The following is a 12,861-nucleotide window of genomic DNA, read 5'->3' on the forward strand; positions in this document are numbered from 1 at the left end:
AATTAGTATTGCCATTCAACGAGAGAACGCTAAAAGTGTTGTGGGGACTTTTCCAGAATCTAAATCGTTGGAAGAAATATTTTATTTCGTGTAGAGCTGTAGAGAGTATTTCGCATCCTTTAGTTTTGTTGCTAATTTCTAGTTTGTCCCTTACTCAATTAATTTAATTTCAAAATTGCATTAAAGTTTATTTTGTATATTCGGAAAATGTAAACAAAGTATTTGTTCACTATTTCTGATTTCATGATCATGTATATTGGCTACTAATGAGTAATTGTATTTTGTAGAGTGTAAAGGTGTAAAGGACTAGGTCGTATATATAAATTTATGACGGTTAATATCTGTGATAGTTCGAAAAGTGGTTGACAATGTTCAAGATAATACACAATACTATACATAGTTTAAATAACGTTTGATCAATGTAGACCTACTTTCTTTATCATAGTGTAAATAGTAAAAAAAGTAGCGTATTCTAGTGTACTCGTACATTGTTTAAATAATATAAATTGTAAATATTAGTGTAATTGTTAAAGTTGTCTTATGTTTTATTCTGCACAACTTGACCAAACAGGAGTCGCGTGAGCAGACACAAGTACTTCGCTTGCTACATGCACGCACATCATTCGCTACAGTAAAAACTCCAGCAATACTTAACTTTAGAACATCTGGGACTAAGTACGGTTCTTAGTGATAAGTTCTGATTAATAAAACATTTTAAGGAAGCAACATACCGTAACTTTAAACAATAATGCTGTAGAAATAGTAGGCCTATAACTTGTAATTACCTAGGGCCATACTGTCTTCATGAAGATATAAAATAAGTTAAATGTGGAACAATACGAATGGTACCTAGTGGAAATAAAGAACTCTGAAGTATTTAGACGTAGAGGAGAGTTTCTGTGCGTTAAATATGGACATATTTTAATCTCTTTCGTAATCCTGTTTGCTGAATGGAAAAGATGCCTTTGCCACTGACTACAAAGGTTTCATTTAAAGCTGCTGATAGATTCCTTTCTTTCAGCTTGCGCGTGGTTACTGTGAGTCGTAACTTAAAACTGGAATGCCATAAAATTTGAACCTGGTTCCTTAGGTTTTCCGTCCTTCTACCTGATTCATGCTTTTGTTACGTTTCAGAGAAATAATTGAGACCCGATTTTAAGAAAAAGCTGAGTACAGGGCGCTGGTACCTGTTCAGGTCTTTGTGCTGTTCCTGAGGCGAATAGTGAAGAATGTGGCAGGAAACAGGTCAAGGTCTTTATTCACTGCCGCCATTTGTCTGGAAAACCACACAGCGTTAGAACTCGAACTAATAAAATCTGAAAACACGAGTTCACTTATTTAGAATACATTTATGTGGGAGCCATTTTGTACTTTGACCTTGCTGAAGTAGCGCATGCGTGTTAAATTGGTTGGCGAACATTATGTACATAACCTGAATGCATTCACACAAAGCGGTACTGGAATATGCGGTCGTAATGCACAAAAATGTATTAGTATGCGCTATAAATATGAAATTTATTACATTTCATATGTGTCATAGATTGCACTTCATGCTAATAATTCTGTTTTCTGTTGTTCCAAGGCAAAAAGTCTTATATCAGTTTTTGGCGAAAATGAGGTTTTGCGATATGTTGTGCATCTTGATGTTATCTTTAATATAGCAAGCTAACATGCATATCTGTTATTTTTCTAATTCACTGTTATGAAACATGATTACTATAATTTTATACAGTCTATCAAACTTTAAATACTCTCTCTGAAAAAATGCAAGAAATTACATATCAGTGTACCACATTTTTTTTGCCTTGGAACCACAAAATTTAAGGGGGAATGTACAGATTTGAGGGTAAAAAAAAGGCCATTTTAAATTTATTTTTTTAAATGGCGGCCGGGTAGCTCAGTTGGTAGAGCAGCTGGCTACGGATTGGAAGGTCCGGGGTTCGATCCCAGGTGGTAACAGGATTTTTTCTCGTTGCCAAACTTTCAGAACGGCCTCAGAAAGGTTCACTCAGCCTCCTATAAAATCGAGGTCTTTCCCGAGGGTAAAAGGCGGTCAGAGCGTGGTGCCGACCAAACCACCCCATTCTAGTGCCGAGGTCATGGAAAGCATGGGGCTCTACCTCCATGCCCCCCGAGTGCCCTCATGGCATGTTACGGGGATACCTTACCCCTTTTTTTTTTAAATGTAAAGATTGAACATTTATCTTAGTGAAGAAATTTTTACGATATTTTGGTAGACATGACCATAAATATGCGAGCGTGCGCATATTTAGCTCTCCACAAATAAGCTATATTTAACGATCATTTCCCGTAACTTGTATTTTTCAAAAACCGTTGTTGTGATAACTCCGGTCTGAAGTTGCGTTCGGGCGCGGGTTCGATCCCCGCTTGGGTTGATTACCTGGTTGGGTTTTTTCAGAGGTTTTCCCCAACCGTAATGTGAATGCAAGGTAATCTATGGCGAATCCTCGGCCTGCCAAATATCATCTCGCTATCACCAATGTCATCGACGTTAAATAACCTAGTAGTTGATAAGCAGCGTCGTTAAATAACCAACTAAAATAAAAAAAAAAGTGATAACTCTGAGTTTTTAAGATACCGCAGTAAAATTTTGCATGCAACGTTGTGTCTTCCATACTTGTGAACAAAGATGAAGTACAATTATTGCTTTAACATTTATAGCTTAATTTTTTTTTACCAGAAGCATTAAAAATGTAACTTCTCATAAGAAATTAGGATCATATGCAAAGAGTAAGAGGAAGACAGAAAATCTGAAATACTGGAGAATGCTGAGTATGCAGTGAAAGACCTGCCCTTGGGCAGAATACTATGGATGAATATGAAATTAAAAAAAAAAATACTTCTATTGTAGACATTTCAAAGATTGTTGTTCATATTGTTTATTTGACATTTAGGAATAAATAGAAAAAAAGAATGGCTCAGAAATATATTTTTGGACATCACTCGGGAGGAAATTAAACGCAGAATAAATATGGGAAATGCGTGTTATTTGGTTGAGAAGCTCTTATCATCCAGTCTGCTGTCCAAAAATCTGAAAGTTAGAATTTATAAAACAGTTATATTACCGGTTCTTCTGTATGGGTGTGAAACTTGGACTCTCACTCTGAGAGAGGAACATCGGTTAAGGGTCTTTGAGAATAAGGTGTTCAGGAAAATATTTGGGGCTAAGCGGGATGAAGTTACAGGAGAATGGAGAAAGTTACACAACACAGAACTACACGCATTGTATTCTTCACCTGACAATTAGGAACATTAAATCCAGACGTTTGCGATGGGCAGGGCATGTAGCACGTATGGGCGAATCCAGAAATGCATATAGAGTGTTAGTTGGGAGACTGGAGGGAAAAAGACCTTTAGGGAGGCCGAGACGTAGATGGGAGGATAATATTAAAATAGATTTGAGGGAGGTGGGGTATGTGATAGAGACTGGATTAATCTTGCACAGGATAGGGACCGCTGGCGGGCTTATGTGAGGGCGGCAATGAACCTTCGGGTTCCTTAAAAGCCATTTGTAAGTAAGTAATAAAAACGGCACATCAGTGCAGAAAAACGGCCATTTCTTTGTTATAATTACTCATAACGGTGAAGCTTTCAGTAAATCTGAAAATAGTGTATAATTGCAGAAGCAGTGAATACTGAGCATGTCAAATTGCAAGGTGAAAGAATCATTAGTTGCTGAGAAAAAAAAAAGAATTTTTCTAATTTTTTTAGTACTCAAACCTGTATATCCCCTCTTTAATTTATCGTCTAGTGTTGTAGTATGTGGTCATTTTGAAATTTTCTCTTGATGAAACTAGTAAGTTTGTAGGAGGAAAAATGCTTAGAAGAAAAGTGAAAATACTTTTTCTGCTCTACGGGACGTCACCAGTACCGGTATCCAAACAATACAGGAACTGAAAGCAGCATTGCAAACTTCTCTTGACTAAATTATTTGATCAGAATGGATGTGTGTGTAATGCCTACCCACTTCACTTTGCGTGATTCGGGTTCCGCATACTGCGTATAGATGGCAGGACTGTGACCCATTTTCAAATTGCACACCACTTCAGCGGGCCACATTATGCATGATATCTGTGAAGAGTTTTGTCGTGTACTAGGGTGAGTGTTTTACTTTCTTCTTAGTTATTACTAGAGAGGGGAACATATGGGATATCAAGTCCCAAAGCTTTCGTTCTAGCGGTATGAGAACAAAAATTTTCACGATTCAAGATGAGTAGAATACAATTGCATACTTAAACAGTAGAAAGGTGCTAAGTGCCAAATTAAAAAAAAAATGTGATATTTCAGTAGAACGTTGGAGCTATTATACGGGACTCACCTTACCGGCTTCATTTTCCAAAATTGTCTTTGTTTTCCTGTTTTCTTCCCTTTTACTTAAACTAATAGAAACAACACCCATGCCTGAGACGGGAGTCGAACCCACAACCCTTCGGACCAAGCGGTAGACATTCCGTCCTCTACCGTGTGCGCCATCCAGACTGGAAAATGTTTTTAAGACTGATAGTCGTGAAATTATTTGTTTACATTTCGACTGAACGTGAATGCCTTTATCAATGACCTTGCGCCCAACACACACCAATACACAACAGAGTAACAAACGACTGCTTCAGTGTATGTATGTGGCAAAGTAAATAATGACTGTCTATTCTCATTTTCTAAACCTTAGACTCGGAAAACTTTTTTTCCCTTGACAGTTATAGAAAAATATTTTGACTTTTTACATATTCATATATTAATGTTCTTCCACCAGGTTTTTTTTTATGTGCGGTTCATATCGTTTACACTCTGCACTTCTCGCATTTCGTTCACTGAAGACTGAAGTAGAACCACAGTCTAGTATATACAGTCACGAAGCTCAATACGTAGTAAATATGCATCCATAGATAGTTGCTAACCACTAGGAACGCTATCGCCTCGTTACAGACAATGCGAAATAGTACCTGCACAGTCAATTGTTTCTAGTACCCTCAACAACTCGAGCTTTGTAACTGTATGTACTGTGGTAGAACCATCCTTCGATATACAGTATTGTTGTTTAGTCAACTGCCCGAAGACTAGTTTGCACTCCACAAGTGACACAAAGAAGGCATCACTTATGAGGCAACTAGGTCAGGAGATAATGGGGTAGGGTGACCAGTTCCCTTCCCTCTCCATTGCATACATCGCCGACTAGATACTTATTACACTAATCAAACTTTTTTGACTTTTTTTCGATAAAAAATTTCGAGATTTTCACGGAAATGCGGGCTTCCTTAGTAACCAGTAATTTTTTGACAATAAGGTAGTCTCAATTCATTATAAACCACCAGTATCTTAAACGATTTAGTCAGTTTGTCGTAAACTGTTTTCGTAGTACGAAAATTATAATGGAAGTGATTGTAATGTGAGAATAATAATCTTATGAGAAATTGTTGTAAAATTGACAGATTGTATGTATGTATGTGTATATGTGTATGTATGTATTTGATCATACTGCAAATGGGTATATACTCGGTGGCAGTGGTAACTAATTAGTTGATTACACTCAATAATGACAATTAATAATACACACGACTAATAAAAATACAATTAATAATAATAATAATAATAATAATAATAATAATAATAATAATGAACATCCTAAATTGTCTTGCACGATACAGTGTAAATAAACTTTGATACCGTACTTCTAGGAATTACAAAGATAATTTTTTGTGTGCAATCAATATGGATGCATAAACTTGCATCCTCTGGGTAATAGTAAAAGAAATATAACTATTAACTAAAATGTTAGTATCGTTAGTGACATAGAGTAGATAGTTATCTGAACTGTTGTGAAGCGTATAAACGTTTGCTGAGAAAGTATGTGTCATTTTTGTGAAACCTTGTATATTTTACATTGCTTTCACACTCGTTCGTGACTGTAACAGTATATTACGATACGAGGTTGGGAAGTGATATTTACAAAATTGAGGAAAAGTTTGAAAAACTCGCTCTGCTCGTTTTTCAGTTTCCGAAATTTTGTAATTAACTTCACAAACGTGTATTGTACAGTATTTTTTGGACGACAGTATATTTTGAAAATTATATAAAAAAATCTTAATACGAAGTACCTATGTACATTAGACTGATTCTCAGCAAGAAGTTTGTCATAGGTGTCTGTAGATGATAGTAGTAGCACAGTCTAGTATATATAGTCACGAAGCTTGAATTGTGAGGATGCTAGAAACAATAGACTGTGCCGGTACTATTTCGCATTGCCTGTAATGAAGCGATATTAGCGATCCTAGTAGTTAGCAACTATCTTTGGATGCATATTTACTACGTATTGAGCTTCGTGACTGTATTAGTAGTAGTGGTAGTAGTTTTAATTACAATCCTAGAGCAGTTACTTGTAATATTTCAACATATTTATCTGGGTTGGCAACTCCTGAATTCAGTAAAATCAATTTCCAATAGTGGTGGCAGTTTGCTGTAACAACGGGGGGGGGGGGAACACTATCGTGCAAAAAATGAATTACGATACTTTTGTGCGAGATCGTGCGTATTTGCTTGGTTTCCGCACAAAACCAATCCGCGGAAAGTCTAAAATTCCACATTCAGTATTCCCAACCTAACACACACAACAATTTCCCTCTTCTTACCGCTTAAGTGACATATTGATTTTACTGCTTTAGGCTTTTAACATATTATTTTTAGAGACGTTCAATATAGTAATAATTATAAATTGGAAACTTACCACTGCAATTTCACATAAATTACACAGTTAATTATTGTTTTTAAATATTTGCAAAAATTAAGTAAACTCTAGATCATTACATATCCTTACCGTTTAAGTTCGCATTTATAGACTGGGGGGGGGGGAGACAGACGTATATCACGGCCTGCTGGCATATAGTAACACAGAAAACATTTTAAAGCAACAATGTTGAAGATAGATATTTTTGTTTTGCAAATTTGCCGTCATTGAACAGAAACCAAGATGGAGATTTCATTGCAACTAATTAGAAATTCCTCTTTCAGGTATGTAATAAACGATCTTCGCACAAAATAATGTACGATACACGTGCGGTATGTTTTCTTTCAATTCTCGGAAATTAAAAAAGCTCAACTACGTTTCGTTTTTTCAAACTTTTCCTCGAACGTGAAAACTTCAGCATACCGCTCTTGTAACGCATATTACTTTTCCTATAGTAGCCGTTGATTCAAGAGTGTCTTTCTTTAATAATATGAAATAAATGACATTAGTAATATTTTTATTGTAGAAGCAAAACAATATATCTACATGCAATCATTGTCAACCAAAATATGCATTTATGCGCGCAATGATATGCATGTAAGAACGTCATTGTTACAGGATATCAAATGCGATCGAGGACGTTACATCCAACATGCGTTGTTTGTGTATATAGGTTCTAGAGTATTCTGAAACGTGCGGCCGGCCGAACTCTGCCGCATCTGCTCGCCGTAGTGCGGGGAACTTTACTACTGCTGCAGTTATTGATTCCCTGACGGCGTCGACCTGGAGGGGGGGGGCGCCTGTCGCCTGCTCCGTCGTAGCACGTGCCGCATAGCAATCGTAGCGGGCACACAGATCCATTCACATATTTATTTATGAAGCTCATTTGGTTATAAAAAAAATGAGACTAGCCATTGTTGCGTATTCACATTAATACGCATGCGCGACAAGGTCGATCTGTCTGCAGCTCTAAAATAAAGTTCTATTTGTCGTGTAAGTAGAAACTATAACTTTGTTAATAGCTGTGTGTAATTTTTAGCAGAATGTCTAGTGTAAATATAGGTTTGGTATTCTTTCATCGATTGACAGCTTATCAGTTGTATTATGGATGGAATTAGTGTTAACAAGATAGTGTTTTGGAGTTATGAATCAGATATTAATCATGGGATTGCCTGATGTTCGTCTAACAGTTGGGGAAAACCTCGGAAAAACCAGGTAATCAGACCAAGCGGGATTCGAGAGCAGCCTCAATAGGAGGGAGATTTATTCCTATTCCCAGACCGAGGTTCATTTATTATTCACAACAAATTATTCTTCGCGATGAGCCCAAAATATTGCAAAACTAGATTTTATGCGAAAAATAAGATATTTCAATAGAGGAAAAATTCGCTCCGGTGCTGGGGATCGAACCCGGGTCCTTGGTTCTACGTACCAAGTGCTCTAACCACTGAGCTACGCCGAAGTTCAATCTACAGCAACGGATCGAATCCCCCTTCTCTAGTGTTTTTTCCTTTGTTTTTGGGGTTCTGGAACCTTGTTGAATCACATTTTTATGGCTCAGAAGCGTATTGTCCGGTGCATAGGGGGTGTTGACAGTAGACCTTCATGTAGGGAATATTTTTTACAGTATAATCTTACTGTTTATGGTATGTATATTTTTAATGTATTGTATTTAATTTATTCAAATCTTTCTTTCACCAAAATAGTGAATTTCATACATATGATAGTCGCAATAAAAATAGTTACGTATTCCGGTACATCACCTTACAAGTATTAGTAGAACTTATATGGTTTTTGGTATTAACATTTACAATAGCTTGCCTGAGGATATGGAATATACAAAGAATACTCTTAAATTCAGGAAATATATAAAAAATAAATTAATACATTCGGGTCCTTACAGTCTAGAGGATGAACATGTGGTCCTTTGAACTCTTGCCTAATGTATTTTATATTTGACTTTATTGTCATTTTAATGTATTTAAATGTATTTTACTGACAATGCCATGCATATTTATGCCTCTGACAATATCTATCTATCTATCTATCTATCTATCTATCTATCTATCTATCTATCTATCTATCTATCTATCTATCTATCTATCTATCTATCTATCTATCTATCTATGCCACCGGCGTGACTCATTCGGTTAAGGCGCTTGCCTGCCAATCTGAAGTTGCGTTCGGGCGCGGGTTCGATCCCCGCTTGGGGGAGGTTTTCCCCAACCGTAAGGTGAATGCCAGGTAATCTATGGCGAATCCTCGGCCTCATCTCACCAAATACCATCTAGCTATCACCAATTTCATCGACGTTAAATAACCTAGTAGTTGATACAGCGTCGTTAAATAACCAACTAAAAATCTATCAATCTACAGGAAGTAAATAAAGTACTTAAATGCATATAATATACAGGGTGAACCGTGAGTAATTTAATTAATTTCAGGGGTTATTCTTTGAAATATTTCAAACTAAAAATTTTAATACAATTTTGTTTATTTTTGCTTCCTTTTTGAGATAAAAATAGTTTTGTATCAAACATTTCATAGCGTGTTTTGGAAAAGCCATTGATTTAATTTCCAATACTCAATCAGATAATATGGTAATAAATGATGGAAATAATTTTAGTTTTATCCTTCAAATGTGCAGAAATTTGATCCGATTTGTCCTGCAAAGGAATTTTACAATTTTAGATTTGCCTTGAAGTCTTTATGGTGGATCACGTGAATGCGCAGACATAACATTCCCACGAATCTTCGTAAAAATATGTACTCGTATCTGCAATAATGCGACAGAATTGTGACTTCTGAAATATACTTTTATCGCATTGATACTAACGAAAGAGAATTCTGGAAAAGAACGTTCACGTATCATTCATAGTAACAACTCTGTGAACGAACTATGAGCTTTATAGCTTTTAGACGGTTATGGAGAACGTCATGGAAAGCGTGACGAGGGATCCCAGTTCTGAAAGGTATTCCGAAGGACACTTCTTCTAGTCTATATGGCATTCAGGCGAGAGCAATTTCAGTTACTGCGGGAAGTGACGACTGATTGAGTGACGCATTTATTGGAGGAGTTACTGGAAGATGACAGTGACTTCGCAGGCAGTGCCTTGTTGACGTACTGATTCACAATATCAAATATAGATAAGTTAGTGAAGGAGATTCTTTCTGCCTGTTCGTGTATTTTACTCAAAGCTAAACCAGCTTTTTCTCAGGAAATAATGCAAATTTAATGTATATTAATTTTGGCAATAACCTTGAAATAATGAAATAAAAGTAAATTGATTACATCCGATTATTATTTCGTGGCATTGTGTAAAATTAAATACTCCTTCATTCTCCTTTAGCATCGTAGTCATAATTCACCATCTACGTAAAGATTAATTTCTTGGTCCTACAGAATGTTTGTTACGGTAACAATATTAGAGGAGAAAAATTCGCTCCGGCGCCGGGGATGGAATCCGGGTCCTTGATTTCTCTCCTCTAATATTGTTAACGTAACAGACATATTATGTAGGACAAAAAAATTAATCTTTACGTAGATTCTTCGAGCAACAGTGCATATTACTGTGAAATCGGCCACCAAGTCACTCAACTGAGTGCGCTCCTTGTATAATGGCAGTTAATTTAATGTCAACATACATGTCGAACTTGGAGTCAGGCCACAAAGGGAAAAACACTGGAGGAGGGGATTCGATCCGGTGTTGTGGATTGAACTTCGGCGTAGCTCAATGGTTAGAGCGCTTGGTACGTAGAACCAAGGACTCGGGTTCGATCCCCGGCGCCGGAACGAATTTTTCTCCTCTAATATTAATAATTTACCATGTAAATTACCGCAAGTGAAAGCAAAGTGACGATGTTTGTGTTTCTTCTGAACTTTGCTGTGGCTACGTTGCCTAGATCAGTGATATTTAATCTATCGTGCTCGTACCTCCACGCGGGGTTGTCTCAAGGGGTACGCATTACACTGATTACTTATGCAAAAATGCTGACGTATTTATTTTATTTATACTTGTTGATAATTATTATAGTGTATTCTAGTTTCTTTTGCAATATCAGCTCTCGTTTTTCCGTGCTTGAATAACATTTTACGTAAATCATTATTGTTACTATTGCATCAATAACTACTATGATCTCAGATTTAAGGGGGGGGGAAATAGTATTAAATGGCTGTTTTCTCAGTTTAGGTCAAATCATCTTTTTTTTTTGCAAAACTTTTTTTTTTTCTTGAAAAATTCAAACTTTCAAACATATTCATGGTTACTAGATGTATTGTCTATCAAATTGAAGCCAAAATCATGTAGAATAAGTGTGTAAAATTTGAAGAAAATACATGAAGTGGTAGTAAAGTTGTTTAATAATTTGTAGAAAGTGCACCCGCTAATGCATGAAGCCCCTTAAGTGAGAAAATTGTGAAAAATTAGTTGTAGTACAAAAATAAATAACATAATCGGCGATGCATGCAACTGAGGGGGGGGGGGGAGAACTGGCCACCATACCCCATTATCTGCTGGCCTAGTTGCCTCATGCGTGGTGCTTTCTAGATATCACTTGTGAGGTTTAGATCGGTTTCGGGACAATTGGCTAAACAATAATGTAAAAGAACTATGTTTTGATAATGTGTGATGCATGCATGATTTAACATTTGATACTGCATGGAAATCCAGGCTCTAGTTGCCAGATATACGAATACTGTTTCTGTAAAAATCTATGTAACCTCAGTGTTTGGGTCTACGCTTCATACCCTGCAGCATTGTACAGTTCTCCCTCAAGCATCGCGACCTTCCCTTGTTAGAAACTGCCAGCTTCCCACCTTTTCCATTAATGTAAGGGCGTGGCCCGAAGTTCCACAGGATTGTGTGCACCTTTACTTCGTTCAAGCCTGCGAGTTGCCAACTATGTCGACTTCTAACCAAAAGGACATCCTTCGATATTTGTAATGGATGGATAAAACTATATTGCTTTTATTATATATTTATTAATTTGTCCTACAGAATAATATCTGTAATATTGACAATTAATATTTGAGAAGAAAAATTCGCTTCGGCGCCGGGGATCGAACCCGGGTCCTTGGTTCTACGTACCAAGCGCTCTGACCACTGAGCTACGCCGAATCCAATCCACAGTACCGGACCGAACCTCTCTCCTTCGATGTTTCCCTTTGTGGCCTGACTCCAAGTTAGGCATATATGTTAACTTATATGCCCATTGTCAACTGCTATTACCAAGGACCCGGGTTCGATCCCCTGCGCCGGAGCTGATTTTTCTCCTCAAATATTAATTGTCAATATTACAGATATTATTCTGTAGGACAAATTAATAAATATATAACATTCTCATAGCTGCAGTGCATATATTTGTACAGATTACTATGCGGAATCCCGGCCAAACAAGTCACTCAGCTGAGTGCGCTCCTAGTGTAATAGCAGTTGACAATGGACATATACGTCAACATATATGCCTAACTTGGAGTCAGGCCACAAAGGGAAACATTGAAGGAGAGAGGTTCGGTCCGGTACTGTGGATTGGATTCGGCGTAGCTCAGTGGTCAGAGCGCTTGGTACGTAGAACCAAGGACCCGGATTCGATCCCCGGCGCCGGAGCGAACTTTTCTCCTCAAATATTAATTGTATATTGCTTTTGTTTTGTAATTTTAACTTTGTACCACTATAGCCATAGCTGTTACGAAGTATGAACAAAATCTTTAGCTCGAGGGACACGTAAATAAAGGAATTCTACCTGCCACTTCACCTGTATAAAAGGTGGCATTGAACAAGTGTATTCCTCTTGTTCACTTCTGCGCTGTTTTTCCACGTTTTCGCGGCTGCTCCTTGTCTTGAGGCTCTCTTCACAGGAAACATCGCGTGAGTTGGTTTCACGGTGCGCTGCCAGAGGTCTCTGACTCGAATCCTGGTGTCCGGTGTAATTAACCAAGTTCTTCAGAGCACAGGACGTGGGTTTGATTCCAGCCAAAGATTCGTAATTTCTACAACAGCCTGTTCGTAGTCATATTTCATGCTATTATTATTCATTAGTTACAAATGACGTCAGTGTACGTCTCAAACAACTGAAAATAAGAATTTTGGTGCTTTTTCTGGTGCGTTGAATAATTTAAGTCG

General features: G+C 37.2%; 1 protein-coding gene and 1 non-coding gene across 2 annotated transcripts in view; one reads left to right on the plus strand and one right to left on the minus strand.

Annotated features, from left to right (window-relative positions):
* Positions 1–12,861, plus strand: part of LOC138708953 (RNA-binding protein MEX3B) — a 93,134-nt gene that overhangs the window by 40,854 nt on the left and 39,419 nt on the right. The gene's annotated exons all lie outside the window — the stretch shown is intronic.
* On the minus strand, positions 11,784–11,856 carry TRNAY-GUA (transfer RNA tyrosine (anticodon GUA)). The gene has a single exon. It is a non-coding gene; the product is annotated as a tRNA-Tyr (tRNA).

The sequence above is a fragment of the Periplaneta americana genome, chromosome 11 (genome assembly GCF_040183065.1).
Source record: "Periplaneta americana isolate PAMFEO1 chromosome 11, P.americana_PAMFEO1_priV1, whole genome shotgun sequence".
In the NCBI taxonomy this organism is placed as follows: domain Eukaryota; kingdom Metazoa; phylum Arthropoda; class Insecta; order Blattodea; family Blattidae; genus Periplaneta; species Periplaneta americana.